This window comes from Portunus trituberculatus, chromosome 49 (assembly GCF_017591435.1).
Source record: "Portunus trituberculatus isolate SZX2019 chromosome 49, ASM1759143v1, whole genome shotgun sequence".
Classification (NCBI taxonomy): Eukaryota; Metazoa; Arthropoda; class Malacostraca; order Decapoda; family Portunidae; genus Portunus; species Portunus trituberculatus.
The window spans coordinates 11,687,860-11,705,359 of record NC_059303.1 but is presented as its reverse complement, the minus strand read 5'-3'; the positions used below and the strand labels follow the sequence as shown (position 1 = coordinate 11,705,359).

The following is a 17,500-nucleotide window of genomic DNA, read 5'->3' as shown; positions in this document are numbered from 1 at the left end:
CCCAGCTGAGCTCTGAAGGAGATTGAACACAAGGCTCCCCCAGCAGACGAGAGGCCCGGCCACCCGACCTCTCTTCTTATGGAATTCTTGATTTCAATGGGGAATAGAAGGAATTTATAATGATTACAATGCTGTGTTGGAGGGGTCGCGCGTGGGAGAGGGCTGGAGGAAAGTAGGGAAGAGCAGAAAAAAAAGGGTAAGAAGGAGGAATTAAATGAGATTCACAAATTAAACTGACGACATTGAGAATTGTAATGAATTAGTTTTCTCATATTGGAAGATGAGATATGTTTCAGTCTGATTTTATTCCTTAAAACTTTGTGAGTTCAAATGTAAGTTGGTCATTTCATGAAATTATTCCTGACATATGTCAAGCAGTCCAACTTCATGCCAGTTGCCATGCTTCATAGTCGCTTTTAGCATTTGTCTCGTTGACACTGAACATGATACACCATCGACAAATGTCCCACATCCATTTATATTATCAAATGTCTTAAGAATTAACTTACAACTTAAAACACTATTACATATGGAACTTATCGTGAGGATATTGCTATTGATAAGATTGATTTCATTCGACTATACGCTTGCCATTGATATAAAGAAATCAGTTTTATGTATCTATGTTTTTTTATTTCTTTTCATCTATTTGGTATAATATTAATATAAAGAGAGAAAAAAAACTAAGTGATTTTAAGTTTTGCTCCGTAAACATTCAAGTAACTTCGTTGCGTTTAGGGGATTCCCGAAAAGAAGACCTGAAGATGTGTAGTATGTTTTCTTTTATCTTTCTAATGTGGTAAATTAGTTCATGCATTTGATTTCCTCCTGGAACAAGCCAACTTATGCCATCCTGCGACAGTGTTCTTCATGAGAAGCTCCCTTTAAATCACGGAGTTCATGATCACCTTTTTGTGATGTTGAAAGTGAACCAATAAATCAAGCCTCTGAGTTATGGTATAGCTTCCAAATGAGATACATGTACATAACAAGGTGAATTATGCGCTGTTTTATTGTTCACCATTTTCTCCATGACCAAATAATGTATGTTCGAAAGAATAATTATTTTTTTAGTTGAGTAGACATATTAGGATCTTGGAACATCACTTCATAAGGTAGATCCAAATGTAATTATTAGAGAGGGTAATCAAAAGATGACTCACACCATTGCCATGGTATTTCAAACTAATGAACCTGTGGAAGTTACGACCGCATAAATATCCACAAAAAGAAAAGAATTGGCAGAGTACATAAATATGCAAGTCTCGATTTCATGAGGCAGAACTATTCTATGATTTCTTGGGTCACACGTACGAACCTCAGCGTCGCTGTGTACATCCTCAAATACCGCCGCCCCGTTCTGTGTTGTGAAACTTCTTATCTAATCCATTAAAGATACTTATCGAGCCCATCAAAGTTCTGGCGGGTGTATAAACGCTGCCAGACAAATTCTTATCTTTATTGGCTTGCGGGATCACTCAGCTGTCTTCTAGGAGACGATAATGTCCCCGTCGAGTCAGACAGACAGCACTATCAATGCCTGTATTGCTTGACGTCTTCATTATCACAAAATATCCAGTTCTGAACAAAAGAGATAAAATAAATAGAAAAATAATGTGATGTGGAGCTTGCAAGTACACAGTGATATATTTCAGGTTTCTTCCTGCACCTGTTCCCCAGAGTTATGTATATTGTAAGATGGAGGTTTTATATATTGTTTTGTATTTTAGAAAACAAATATAAAGTGGAAGTATCTTTAATGTTTTGAATGTTTGTAGTCCACACTTAATTTTTACAATATGAAAGTTACACAGGGACAAAAGATAGAAATAAATAAATGAATAAATAAATTAATGAATAAATAAACTGAATAAATAATAATCGAAAAAAAAAATGTTGAGGATAAATTACAAAATTAGTTAAAAAAAAAAAAAAACCGAATGAATGTGAAAATCATGAGGGCGAAAAGTGTGAAACAGCAAGACAATCAATTAATGTGTGATAAAGAGCGACCAGAACACACCACCGACTCCCGAACGAGCTGAGAATGGCCCCTCCACGGAGCGCCCCGGGTGCCCAGTGTAAAGGATCCTGGGACGAAGATTCAAAGTGAGGCCAATTACAGGAATTTTATGCTGCCGTAAAATGGTTTATGTTGCCATGAAGCTGCACATTAAGCACGACTCGCGGACTACATAAGCCACTCAGAACAAACTCGAGGAACCTGCCTTCGGGGGTTTGATTTACCACTATCTCCACCTCCACAGGGTCGTTTTAGTCGCCTGTGAGGTCTCCAAGGTCGTATTTCGTACCCATTTGGCCAGCCTGTCACCACCTCGTTACGACTTCTCGCCGCCCACCTGAGTAAGGCTAACTACAGAGACTTTTGTGGACTATTAAACAAAGGGGAGGGAAGGGCACGTAAAGAGAGCATCACTTTGCAATGGTCTCCTTGTGGCAGCCAAATGGCCCATGGAATCGGTCTTTTGGGAGTTCCGGGATATGCTCCGTTTAGGTCACGATTCCCTTTTTCTTGGATTTGCTGAGTAATTCAGGTTAGTTTGAGTGTGCAGCAGCGCCGCAGGGGAATACTGTGGTGAGGAGAATGTAGATAGCAATGGTGAGGAAAGACTGAGACTCTTAGGAAGAAGCTGATAAGTTTTATTTATCAATAGTTAGTTTTTTTTTTTTTAGTTTTTTTTATATTATGTTGTTATATTAATTGATTGTATAATTGTTTTTTAGGGAGAGAGAGAGAGAGAGAGAGAGAGAGAGAGAGAGAGAGAGAGAGAGAGAGAGTCTTTTCGTAGTTTCATTTTTTTATTATTATCCTCTTTTTCAATAGAGAGATGTCGTTTCCCACTTTTCCACATGTCCTTCACTGACATAATAATGAAGCATGAATTATGTAGTTTTTAGTGACTGCTGTCTGATGCTGAGTGAGTGACAGCCGGCGCTCAGTATGACTGTATTGTGAAAATTCAAAGATGGTTAATTATAAATTGGTTGTACTGTGTGGTGGATGAATTTAGGCAGTTGAATAGCCGGCTATCGAGGTTCCCTGAGTCTCCGGCCAGCGATGGCTCCTGGATAAACCCGTTTGTGCCCAGGCCGTGATTGGGTTGGCTAGAAGTAACCTTGGTCTGGAGTGATGGCTGGTGTGATAATGGTCAACACGAGTCTAGTGATAATGAGTTGTGGCCATGTATCAGATGGAGTCGATTAACTTTAGATTAAGTCTGTTTTTTTATGGTGTTATTAAAGATAAATTTATTTGGTTTTATTTTAGGTGTGCGGTTTTATGGCCTTCACAAGTTTGTGGTTACATGCCATGTATTTAAATTGATAGGCGAGTATATATATATATATATATATATATATATATATATATATATATATATATATATATATATATATATATATATATATATATATATAAACACAACCACATGCTCTGTATGTAACTAAAGTGATTTTTCTTTCTATTTCAGATGGTGTTCTCCTAGTGGGTGAGTGTGATCGACAGTGACACACACACACACACACACACACACACACACACACACACACACACACACACACACACACACACACACACACACACACACACACACACACACACACACACACACACACACACACACACACACACACACACACACACGGTAGCTCAGTGATTAGAGCGCTGGCTTCACAAGCCAGAGGACCGGGGTTCGATTCCCCGGCCGGGTGGAGATATTTGGGTGTGTCTCCTTCACGTGTAGCCCCTGTTCACCTAGCAGTGAGTAGGTACGGAATGTAAATCGAGGAGTTGTGACCTTGTTGTCCCGGTGTGTGGTGTGTGCCTGGTCTCAGGCCTATCCGAAGATCGGAAATAAAGAGCTCTGAGCTCGTTCCGTAGGGTAACGTCTGGCTGTCTCGTCAGAGACTGTAGCAGATCAAACAAACAGTGAAACACACACACACACACACACACACACACACACACACACACACACACACACACACACACACACACACACACACACACACACACATACACAGTGTCTCACACTGTAGTATAGAAAATTCCTACCACCCCACTTCATACAGTACATATATATATATATATATATATATATATATATATATATATATATATATATATATATATATATATATATATATATATATATATATATATATATATATATATATATATATATATATATATATATATATATATATATATATATATATATATATATATATGGCTCCCACACTTTAGGTATCGTACAGCACACCATATTGCCCTCCCTTTCCTGCTGAGGCACCATTGTCTCACACTGTGCCTTGTTCCACTCTACTTATTCATAACATACCTATTTAAATTTCAATAGGAGAGTTACATTTTTTCTTCACGTTATTTTTTTAGGAAAAAAAAATCATATAATATGAATCTCAGCTATTGTCACTGTTACATCTGACCACACCACGCCATTCCTCCTCACACCATACCATGTATCCAGGTATACAGTAACCCAATGTGCATGAATGTGTTGTAGATTTCGAGCTCTATGAATTCCCGCTATCACATGTGTCGTATTGAAATGCATGTTTGTTGTTGATGTTTGTCGGGCATATTCATGTTGGTTCACCGTCTTGAAACGATTAAATAAGACAGGTTTTGCTGGATTTTGTTTCAGTGTCTGATATCTAAATTTATAAGCAAAGGATAAATGGATTTTTTTTCATTATATATGAAGTTTGCTGTTAAAAATTCGTTTTTGCAGTTTTCTCGAACAGTATGTAATGGCAACTTGTTTACCATTATATTACACACACACACACACACACACACACACACACACACACACACACACACACACACACACACACACACACACACACACACACACACACACACACACACACACACACACACACACACACACACACACACACCATTAAGAAAGCCTAAACTACACATTACTTTTAAAAAATGATAAAACATACACATGTTGGGAAATTTCTAGCAGCAGTGGCTATCCTTCCCTCTCTGCTCCCCTTGCTGTTATCACCCCCACGTAGCTTAGAAGAATGGCGCTCGCATTATCTTAAGGGAGCATTATCGGCCATTCCCCCTTCCCCCCTCCCGTCAGCGTGCACTCAAGGACCACCTGATGAACGGAACACCTTCGAGGAATAGCTTCTGATTGGCCGTAAACATCCTTTCCTGCAGGGTAAGGGAGGCAAGGAGGGGCAGCCTTGTGTGGAGGATGCTAAGGCAGGGAGAGAGTGAGCAGCATACTTAGAATATTTGTAACGTTAGCGATTAGAAACGTGTGTGTGTGTGTGTGTGTGTGTGTGTGTGTGTGTGTGTGTGTGTGTGTGTGTGTCATTGATGAGTATGAAAAGATTAATGAGCTTCAGTGAACTTTTTTTTTTAGGAATTTATTTATATGTATGTATACGTGTTTGTATGTCCTTTTTCTATACGTTTTTTTTTTATTTCGTCCCGTTATGAACGTATTTTTTAAAGTTGAATCTTTCTTGTTTATACACTGCATTTCAGTAATTTCAGTATATAGGCGCAGGTTCCCATAGAAGTAAAAAAAAAAAGTATTTTACACTAGTGTCTTATAAAGTAATGTGAATAGCAGTTTAGTGTGCGAAGTATATTATTATCACTTTCTTGATAAAAGAGTGTAGGTTATATAAAAGTGAAGATTTTAGTAAAGGAGGCTGTTGACACTGCTGAGAATTTAGTTAATCCATGATGAAGACGAGCACGTTTGAGATGCTGATAATTATGAGAACAATATATTAGCAAATACATAGATTATATGGACTGATAAAATGAGTCATCAAATAAAAAAAAGAAAATTAGATAAGATAGATATGTTGTGGCAGACTGCGAGACACTGTGAACATTGAAAGTAGTATAGCTGGAGTTTATGTAGAGGTTTTGTGTAACAGTAGACTCGGCTGGCGTACTCAGGACAGTGGAGAAAAAGACCCTTGTGTCTAGGTTAACATCTGGATGGGGGAGGACTGGCGAGGTTACAGAAAGCACTTAACATCGCTGAGTTGATTCAGTAAGAGGCGACATAAATTTCGCCTCAAGATTGCTGGTAAAGGACATGAGAAGGTTTCTTTGTGAAGGAGAGGTTAGGTAAATGTTCTTAACAAAAAACTGTAGTTGTTTAGAGACTCCATTTTACATTTTGTAATGTACGCATCAAAGACCATCATAACAGTTAAAAGAACAATCAAGAATTACCATCCTCCCTTCTCTCTCTCTCTCTCTCTCTCTCTCTCTCTCTCTCTCTCTCTCTCTCTCTCTCTCTCTCTCTCTCTCTCTCTCTCTCTCTCTCTCTCTCTCTCTCTCTCTCTCTCTCTCTCTCTCTCTCTCTCTGTGTGTGTGTGTGTGTGTGTGTGTGTGTGTGTGTGTGTGTGTGTGTGTGTGTGTGTGTGTGTTTTAGGTAACCGTAATGTGCTGGAGATCACTGGCAAAGAAAAAATTATTAAAAAGTTTATCTTTCGTTGCAGTTTTCATTTTTATTTTATATTATGGAATTATCATTTATTGTCAGTTTTATTATATTTTGCTGTAATTCAATAAAAAAAATAGCGTCATGAGCATAGAAAATAAAACATGCTGCAAATGTTTGCCACCATTATATAAAATAAAAACTGTGCGTTGTATACTTTGAAATTTGAGGTAATGTAATTATGAAATATATATATATATATATATATATATATATATATATATATATATATATATATATATATATATATATATATATATAAAAGTATAATCTCTTGTAGATTTTATTTAATATTAACTTGTGCGTTAATTGTTTTTTACTAAACTAAGTGTCCAGATATTCGGAAAACACTTTAACAAAATATATGATATTACGTGCTAAATGTATTAACAAGCCTGTTATCAATGAATCATTAGAAAAAAGGCAGCAATTTTCTCGGCGGCAGCTTGGTCGGGAAGCGTAGAAGCGGCGTGCGGCGGGCGGCGGACCTGCAGCTTCCGCATCTCCCAAGACGCGGAGATGAGATGAGCGCCGCCTTTTCTGTGCCAAGAGTGTTTTAGTGAAGGATGTTGTGGCTAAAAGTCCTCGTTAGTAGCCCTTTGTTGGTTGTCAATGCTTGGACGTACGTAGCAGCTTTTCATGATGCCAAGGTTGTCAATGAGAGAAATGTAAACTTTCCCACCCGAAATCTGTGTTCATCTCGTAAGGTAATCTGAAAAAAAGACATGAAAACTTTTAGATTTGAATTTTTTAGGAATATTCTTATAAAAGTTTTTTTTTCTGGCCAATTTATTGAAGTGAAATAATGGAAGTTGGTAGTTGTCTGTTTTAGTGAATTGCAGTTAAGTTGATATAACGGTAGCAGTTGTTCACACAATGGATAAAACACTGATAAGGCTTAGCAGTGTCGTTTTACATTATTATATGTATAAATGAGTGTGCTATTCACTATAATGTAATGTTATTGATTCTTGATAATATGTGTGCATTAGAACAACTTTACATGTTCCTTATAGAGAAATTTATAAACAACCTAATCATGTTTTTGGCAAGCGACTGAGAAATTTTATATGTTCTATAATACTGTAGTAATTACACTTGTTTAGAGCATCCACAAAATTAATGCAGAATGGTACCTTTTTATATTTTAAATTGCTAACACACACACACACACACACACACACACACACACACACACACACACACACACACACACACACACACACACACACACACACACACACACACACACACACACACACACACACACACACACACACACACACACTTATAGTCTAGAAAATAATTTTGCTATATATGTACTCGTTTGTAAGATTGATACAACGATGAATTAACCTCGTTCATGAGAAAAACATCAAAACTCTATCGCAATGAAAGGATTTTCACTAAACCGCAGAATCAACCGGCTGCAATCGATATGATGGATAAAAAAATTTCACGAAGCATCGTATTGAGAATTGTCATCCGTTAAACATAGAATATTTATTATGCAGATGCATATGACGGAACTTATAAGATTCATCCGTGAGTCAAAGGGTGGGAAGAAACCGAAGAGCAAGATTATTGACGCGTCGCCTCGCATCCCCAGCGCCGCCACAGCAACAATCACGGCTCTGTTTGGCCAAGCAGAGGAACGAATCTCGCCCCGAGAACCCAACAATCACACAAAGTAATCACAGTCTGGCAGGTGCCACTCGGCGGACCCGCGAGCGTGTGGCGGAAAATTACACTTAAATTGAAAAACGAAGAAGACAAGACAGAAAAGAAAAAACATGGATTTCTATATAATTTCGACATCGCGGAACCTTTTCCCAGAGATTTCCTTTATACACTTGAAAACCAATACTTGATTCTTAGCAGTCTTTTTGATATTCTGTGAATTAAATGTTACTATGGCACACATGGACATCCATGGAGATTGATGATTACTTCTGAACGTAAAATTAAACAATAAAATTTACACTCCTACTCCCTTTTCTCTTGTTGTATTGGGGTGGGGGTGGCAATGAGGGAGAGAGAGAGGGGAGGAGGGAGGTGGCGTGCTTTTCTCGGTGACCAACAGAGGGCAGTGCTAGTACCCAAGGTTTGCTGTCTGAGGTGGAGTCGAGAAACGATAAGTAAATATTGCAAACTTTTATCTGCTTTTACGACTTAGCAGCGCTTCTGTGGCTTTATTAGTGCCTAGACTTTAACTTGAGACCTAGAAACAGGAGAGATTTGAGAAGGGAGAGGAGGGAAAGGAGGAGAGGTGAGTGTAGGGTCACCTATGGCCGCCGCACCTTGGGATGATCGTCACGCTCCCAAGCTCCGTGGGTCTCTCCCCAGACTAGAAATGTGTTTACTGAGGAATTTTCCTTTATGTATTCCTCTATCCATGGTTTGGCTGGCTAGTCCTCCTTCCTTCCTTCCTGCTTCCTTACACTTGCACAATGCTGCACTAACGCTTGGCAGGTAACGCAAAGCTAATAGGGAGGAAAAATACCCACACAAGGAAGGTTTACGAAGAGTGGAATCATAATGTGTTTAGTCAAGGCACTTTCGTCCGCAAGCGTTTTGTTGTGGCACTGTATATGCAAACATTTCATTTCTTCTTCCCACGCTTGGGTAAATATTTAACTTTAAACGTAGAGGGAAGAACGAGTACGGAGGAGAGAAAGAGTAGGATAATGCTGGGAGGTAAACGCAACCTCCGCCGCAGCTGCTGATGAAAGAAGAGAGATGGAGAAGTGAGGACAGAGAGACAGATAGAGATAGGAAAAAAAAAGAGGCGACTCTTCCTCTAGGCACAAAAAACTAGTTAGTGTGTAGGCATCCCCAACCAGGAGGTGGAGTGGAGGGAAGGAATGGGGAGGGGGAGGAAGGGGAGATGGCATAACCCTAGTGTTGTCTTTGTAAACAGAGGGAATTTCAACCTTTTCAGACGTGATCTCTTGTTTCTTATATCCTTAGGTTTACCTCTTCTATTGTTCTATCCTTCCTTCATCTCCTTTTCTCTATCTCCTTCCCCCTCTTCGTGCGTCACCTCCAGGGCCTTTCTAGCACCCGCATCAGGCGATTCTGTTTACTCGTTCGTAATTCCCATGCAAGGCGAACACGGATACCCGCTTTGATGGCAAGGAGACGATCAGATGCAGCTGCAGAGGCGATGCTTGGGATGCTGGGGTGGGGTATAATGGTGGTTCATGGTGCTGTGACGTTATATGTTGATGTAGGATGGTAGTCTTGAAGTTGTTGTGGTATAAGAATAATGCCAGTATCAAGTTGTGTTTGGTAGTCTGCATTGGCGGTTGTACTTGTTCTTTGGTTTAGTGTGGTACTTTGCCTTGTGTGGTAGTGGGAGTGCTGGTACCGTGTTATTTTATGCTGCTGCTTTTTGTCATTGAAAACTGTTTTTTATTTTTATTTTTTTATAAATTATTTATTTATTTATTTATCTATTTTTTATATGATCGGGTGATGTTAGGTGAACTGACGGCCGCTATTGATATTTTAAGATGCCAACGAAAATGTTGTTGTTTTCGTTGTCCCAGAATGAAAGTTTGGTGCTGTTCAACGATTTGAGTTTAGATGGATTCACGAATGTTCGGAAACTGCGTAAAGTTTGAAGATGTGTTCTTTCAATTTTATAAACTTGCTTTTTCCCGATATATTCAAGAAGTATGCCCAAGATCAAGTTTATATATATATATATATATATATATATATATATATATATATATATATATATATATATATATATATATATCACACACACACACACACACACACACACACACACACACACACACACACACACACACACACACACACACACACACACACACACACACACACACACACACACACACACACACACACACACACACACACACACACACACACACATATATATATATATATATATATATATATATATATATATATATATATATATATATATATATATATATATATATACATACACACACACACACACACACACACACACACACACACACACACACACACACACACACACACACACACACAATCTATATGTGTGCGTGTGCGTGTTTGGGTGTGTTTGTGTGCGTGTGTGAGTCGGCCATCTTAGCGCACCCAGGCCCGCCGCCTCACCGTACTCCACCATTAATCCCGCTCGTGCTCGTGGACTCTCGCTGCAGATCTCTTTTTGCGGCCATTACGCAACGCCCTGGATGGCAGGGTGACCCGGCGTTCCCTGCGACGAGGAGTTCATGTTCAATAACGAGGGTGAGCGGCGTCACCCTCTTCGCTGATTCTCGATAAAGGTCCACGCGGCCCCGCACACCCTCACCCTGCACTTAATTTATATCATTAGCTCTCGTACGTTCCTCTAGCCCCGTGATCTTTGCTGATTGCGACAATGGCTGAAGGGAAGGTGTCCTTGGTGACCGTCGTGCCGCTGTCTTGCTTTCCCTATTGTGTGTGTGTGTGTGTGTTTGTGTATATGTTCGCAAAATTTCGCCATTTTATTAATTGGAATTTTTTCGTATTGTAATGTTTTTAAGAATTTTCTTCACTGTAAAATATAAAGCATAAAACAAGATCATTTATTCACTAATTATGCTGCTAATAGCATATATTTATTCTTGGTATATTTGGTGAAGTTTTCTGAAAATGAGTAAAACTAATGTGTCTGACTTTAATTACTGTCATTACAGTGAAAAAAAACACTATTTTTATTGGTTACTAAACAAATAAAGGTAAGAGAAAGTATAAACATAAGAAGAGCCATAAATCTCACCAAACTACCTTATAAAACTATAATAAAATCGTGTAATAGAAAAAAAGTGTGTGTGTGTGTGTGTGTGTGTGTGTGTGTGTGTGTGTGTGTGTGTGTGTGTGTGTGTGTGTGTACAAGCTGTGTGGGTGAGATAAGTACACCATAGGTTCACTCAATCCCTGTGCCAAGGCGTCGCAGGGAAGGGCAGGATTATACACGAGGCTAGTCACTCTTCACCTCCGACACGCAAGGGAATCATAACCACGTTCTTAAGGGGAATTCCTTGGTTGTGTTGCAAGGCAGTGGACGCTGCCTGCCGCTTGTACCATTTTCCGTTACCTTCGTCACTAGCGTCCCTACCGAGTTCCTTTCCTACGCCATACACACACACACACACACACACACACACACACACACACACACACACACACACACACACACACACACACACACACACACACACACACACACACACACACACACACACACACACACACACACACACACACACACACACACACACTTCCCTTCTCATGATCATTCACAGTCGAATGATTACTTATTTAATGTTGTATTTTCCCTCAAGTACCTCTTAAGCTAATGGATATAGCCACCAAACCTTCCTTTCTTTACACCTACAACAATGTTTTACTGGCGTTGTTTTCAGTTTGCCGCCGCTGCTCTGGTCCCGCGGCGTCCCGTCTTACGACCCCTATAAACCCTCGCCGCGATCCTGCCGCGGCTCCCCGGCGACAAACTCGAGAATAAAACGTTGCAAAGAAACTCAAACGCGAACAACGGCCACTCCTCTCCTCGTTTGGGTGAAAGGAAGTTCAAGAAGATTCACATATCTTTCGCAAGCTGACACACGTCTTACATGTTAACTTGATGGACCGCTCTCTTCCTTGCAGCGACGATGAGAGAGTGATTGGTTGCGCGGGTCATTCACAAGCTCACCAAGGAGGGAGGCGAGGCTGTCAAGTGCTCTGGGGCACGCAAGTGGCCGCGAATGGGTCGTTAGGTTGTTTAGAGCATCCTGGAATGACTCTCGGGATCGTTTTATCATGCCGTTATTACGACTAGATGAACGATTATCACAGAGGAAAGGACGGTAGAAGCCCCCACCTGCTGCTGCTGCCGCTACTGCTACTGCTGCTTCTGCTGCTGCGATGTTCTCAGGTTGTTGAGGTTGATTGGGCTTTACTTTTTGGAATCTGTTTACTTTCTTGGACAAAACATACTTTTCTTGTTGCTGTTTTATTGTTGCTCTTAGATATTCTTAGATATATGGTTATGGTTATATGAATTCTGGTTTGTATTCTCATGTTGCAACAATTGGCGGCTTCTCTTAAGCGCTAGTTTATCTTTCACTTGGCGTAATCCTGTTCTAGAGCAAATAGTAGATGGTTGTTGTTGCCGCTCTTTTTAGAAATACCATTATATATCCACGTTTAAGTAACTTTGCTCCTGTGCAACAAAAAATCTAATCCATGTAGTCTGAGCTCTCTTGAATAATGGTCATCAAAAATGAAAAGAGGGGGAAAATGTTTGTGCGAGCTGCTGCAAGGTTTTTTACTCAATGTATATACTTGATGCAAAAAATGCGTCTTAAAAAAACAAAAAAATCGAGAACATGTTCTGATATGCCTTTGTTTTCGCAGGGAAAACATGAATAAAAATAAAAATGATTGCAAGACGATGGAAAATAGAGGGAAGGAAGAAAAGTCAAGTTTTCAGAGACAGTAATTGTACTTGAAAGAAAAAGAAAAGATCCCAGAAATCTATGTATAAATCAAATTCATAGAACTTAATAACATGTCATTTGGATTCTTGAGTCTTCATTGTTTTATAATATTTGGTTTAAATGTGTGGACCTTATCTCGGGACCCTTCTCTCACAACTGACCTTTATATCAGTGGAAATAGGTATTGTTTTCAAGTTATAATAGTCGTGGCCTTTCATTAGTGCTTATTAATCCTTCTGAGACTTAGAAATAATGTTCAATTTGTAAATGAATTATCATCATAAGGCCCACCTTGGAAGTAACTTGTAGAAATTATTTACGATAAAACGTGGTCGCCGTTTCGACATTACTTTTTTTTTCTTGATCTTAATTTTATAGAAAATTATACACGTCTTTCGACGTTGCATGGTGGTCGCTTTATAACTTGTTACTGTTCACTAAAACTGAGTCAACTAATGCATCTTAACCTTTCTGCAGTTGTAATCCTTGCAAGTAATAGAGGCGTGAATCACACACTAATAACCTGTTACCAATTGATATATTCATTGGCTATGTTTTTGTTCTATTTTTTCCTTAATCCTAGCGTAAAGACAAAAACAAAACAACAATCTTGCTTCATTGATTATTAAATCTACAGAGAGAGAGAGAGAGAGAGAGAGAGAGAGAGAGAGAGAGAGAGAGAGAGAGAGAGAGAGAGAGAGAGAGAAGAAAATAGTCCAAGACGTTTGTGGGCCGTGTTTGTTGGTGTTGGTGATGAATGGTGCACACTCAGACACCAGATGATGCCAGTCTTGAGTGGCGATGGTGCTGCGATACGACTGTTTGTTTGCTCACCGAGATAAACTTGAGTACATGAAGTTTCACGTTACAATGTTTGTGCTACACAATGGACATTACATGATTATATTATGATGTTGCTTTTTATTTTGATTGCGATGCGGTTACTTAGAAAAAAAAATGTGGTTTAAGATTGGAGGGAAAAATGTGATTACTTTTTAATAACCAGCTAGGAAAGTATTGCTAGAAGCCTCAGGCCTTGGCGAGGTGCGACCCCCTGAGCGGCGCCTTGGGAGTTGGGACGACGGTGGACGGGCGGCCGGCGTGATGAGGACGAAAAAGTTGGAAGAAAAATTTCATCCAATATGCAATTATCCGCCCTAAAGCAGAAATAAAACTTGGTCTGTAGGCATAGGAAATAGAAATCTTGGTTACTTTTATCACTAGGGAAGTCTAGCGGGGCCGACTGCTGCCTCTTCCGTCCTTTTCCTCTTTTCTTGTACCTTCCTTCTCTCCCTCTTTGTCCCTCCTGCTTCTCTGCCCCCACCCAGCGATCCTACGCCCACCATGTCCTTCCAGATCTTGCTCTTACTTCCCCCAGTCCATGTCGCTCTCCCTTCCTTTCTCCCTCTTTTCATCCGCCATGTCACTCCGTTTCCCCCCCATTCCTTCTCTCCTTCCCTCCCATCTTCCTTCTCTCCCAAGAGCGGGTCGGGCCTAGAGGTCTTATTGTAGCATCGTCTGCCTCCTTCTCGGCCCGGCCTCACAGCAGCTCCTGTCCCGTGCGTGATACAACAGACCGGCAGCTCCCCCTTCTCCTGCAGCCCCGAGAAAGGCCGGTGTTAGAGATGTATCGGATATCCGCATCCGCATTCGCATCCGCGGAACATCCGCATATTCTTTCACATCCGCATCCGCATCCGCATCCGCAGTTGTGATAAACTGAACATCCGCATCCGCATCCGCATCCGCATTTGTGATGTAATATACATCCGCATCCGCATCCGCATCCGCATTCAACAGAGGATGTGTGGATGCGGATGTGTGTTGTGTATTGCACAACCTATATATTATAGAGTAATATACTCGTAATATAGAGTATAGACACGCAGTTACAGATACAGACCAGCAGAGTACTGCCTGCTGCTTACAGACTTAGAGTTCAGACAGAGGTTAGAAATGTGTAGTAAATTTAGTGATGTGCGTCTAATGAATTAATTATCTAGTAAAACTAAAGCAAATAATATCACGGATTCATTTCCTTTCAAACTTACACAACGTAATGTGTCTAGAATTTAGGGGAAGGTCAGGAGGAGGGGGCGAATTTTACTTAGTGACTATGAAGTACAAACATAGTAAATAAACTGCAAACTGTGAATGGTGGAATGTTAGATACTTAGTAACACAGATGAGTGAGTCACTGTGTGTGTGTGTGTGTTTGTGTGTGTGTGAGGAGGATGAAGAGGGAGATAGAGAGGAGGCTTATCACCCTTGCTTGTCACTCTCACCCCGATGCCTTACTGCTGGAGAGAGAGAGAGAGAGAGAGAGAGAGAGAGAGAGAGAGAGAGAGAGAGATTGTAATGTGTTTCGTGTGGATGAGTAATGTCGTACATTGCAGTCTTATACCGTATTCCCACTTCACATGGTAGAATTCAGTGCTTCTTCTTTAAATACTTTTAATGCAAATGTTTCCATAATTATACAAATAATAATATTGAAAAAATATGAAACGGCAGCGCTGAGCTCTTCTTATCGCACGAGTTTCCCTGTTGTCGCCTGTTTCCCCTGATACCGTGAGTTGCCGATGAAGAGATTTTCACAGAGGAAGGGTAATATTAGCTATTGTTTTATTATTATTATTATCATTATTACTGCTATAGAGGACTTTTCGGGAGGGGGGAGGGTGCTCCTCTTGGTGAGAACGTTTGACGTAAAAAACATCCGCATCCGCATCCGCATCCGCGAGGATGTCATATTTTGATATCCGCATCCGCATTTGCATCCGCATTTTAGTAGAGACTGACATCCGCATCCGCATTTGCATCCGCAAAATGACATCGCATATACATCCGCATCCGCGGATGTCTGAAATTCGACATCCGATACATCTCTAGCCGGTGTACATGGCAGAACACTCATGGGGTATAGGGGATGCGCGGAGGTTTCTTCAGTTACCTGGGGATCCAGTCTGAACCACCACACAGGCTGAACGAAGGTAATGGTCCGGCTGGTGACGAGGAGAGGTGAAGTTGGTTGTCCTCTAACACGCAGCATGATAGAGGGCCCGCGGTGGCCGCTGATTGGCTGAGCGGACCCGGTCTCTCGCCGTAAATTTCTGGCGAGCCCCTCCAACCCTCCTTCCCTCCATCTCTCCACCTCTTTACCCCTTGGTTCCCTCCCCTCCAGCCCTCCTTCCCTCATGCCGCAGCCTGCCCCTCCTACCCCTCCTTTCCTGGCAGCCCCGCCACCCGCCGCTCCTCGTAGCCTGCTCGCCGCCCGCCTGGAAATCAAGGCACAATGATAAGGAGATTGAAGGAACTTTTTGAATAAAAAAGTAGGTAAAGCTGAATAAAATGTGGAGATAAGAGAGAGAAGAAAGGAGGGAATATGCACTCAAATCTATCGCGCTCCAAAGTTACAGCCACGGGTGAAGCATTTAATGGCCCCTGCCAATGGCCTCTCCGCCTTAGAATAATAAAATATTTATGCGATAAATCAAAACGTTCTTGAAAAGCAATCAGCGGAAGGATTTGGGTACCTTTTATACATTCTAAGTAGCTTATCAACCACATAATTTTCTCTCTCCTTCATGAGCAAAATATTTAATGGAAATAGGTGTACAGCAGAAGTTCTCCTCAGGCTGCGTCAGAACAAAGGATCGGGGTTATTTACAGGAGGCAGGAGGGCCGAGTTAGTCAGCACAGCTCGGTAGCAGCACTATGGATGACAGCGTATTTTCATATATCAAAGAAGGTCGTCTTGTTAGTGTGAGTTACGGCTTGTTCCTGCGTGAGCCCATGGAAGCTCGTCCCGCTCCCTGTCTGCCATATGTGGTGGTAAAAAAAAAAGGCGCTATGTATGTTTCCGTGTGTGTGTTTTTTACATGTGTGCGTGTGTGAAGGAGTAAGTGGCGTGTGTACGTGTGAAGGTCACGGCTCTTAATTAGCGTCCTCGTGAATAAAAGCGTTCATATTTTGTTATAATACATTTAAAAGCTTCGACACGCATCACACACACACACACACACACACACACACACACACACACACACACACACACACACACACACACACACACACACACACACACACACACACACACACACACACACACACACACACACACACACACACACACACACAACTAGAGCAGGATCGATCACCCCTGCCAACCCTTCGTCAAGGTGTGAGGGGCCGGGTACTGTCTCTCGCGGTCTCCCTGCCCAGCGCGACGCATAACGGAATTATCACAACATAAAGCCATAACAAGAACTTTTTATGTGAGGCGCTCGGGACCAATTTCGTACAATAAATCATACCCCGGACAGGTGCTCAGAGGTAATTGGTGAGTTGTTTCGGTAATCTCTGTAGCGGGCACTGGCATAAGTCATGGCGAACACAGGAATTATCTTGCTTTCCACACGCTCGATGTGAAAAGATAATTCTAACCTTTAGTTGCCT

At 40.9% G+C, this 17,500-nt stretch overlaps 1 long non-coding RNA gene across 1 annotated transcript in view; it reads right to left on the bottom strand.

Annotated features, from left to right (window-relative positions):
- Nucleotides 1-6,819: 6,819 nt before the first annotated feature.
- Nucleotides 6,820-17,500, bottom strand: part of LOC123499399 — a 14,151-nt gene continuing 3,470 nt past the window's right edge. Inside the window, exon 3 of the long non-coding RNA XR_006672972.1 lies at nucleotides 6,820-7,245. This is a non-coding gene — a long non-coding RNA (uncharacterized LOC123499399). The remainder of the gene's footprint in view (nucleotides 7,246-17,500) is intronic.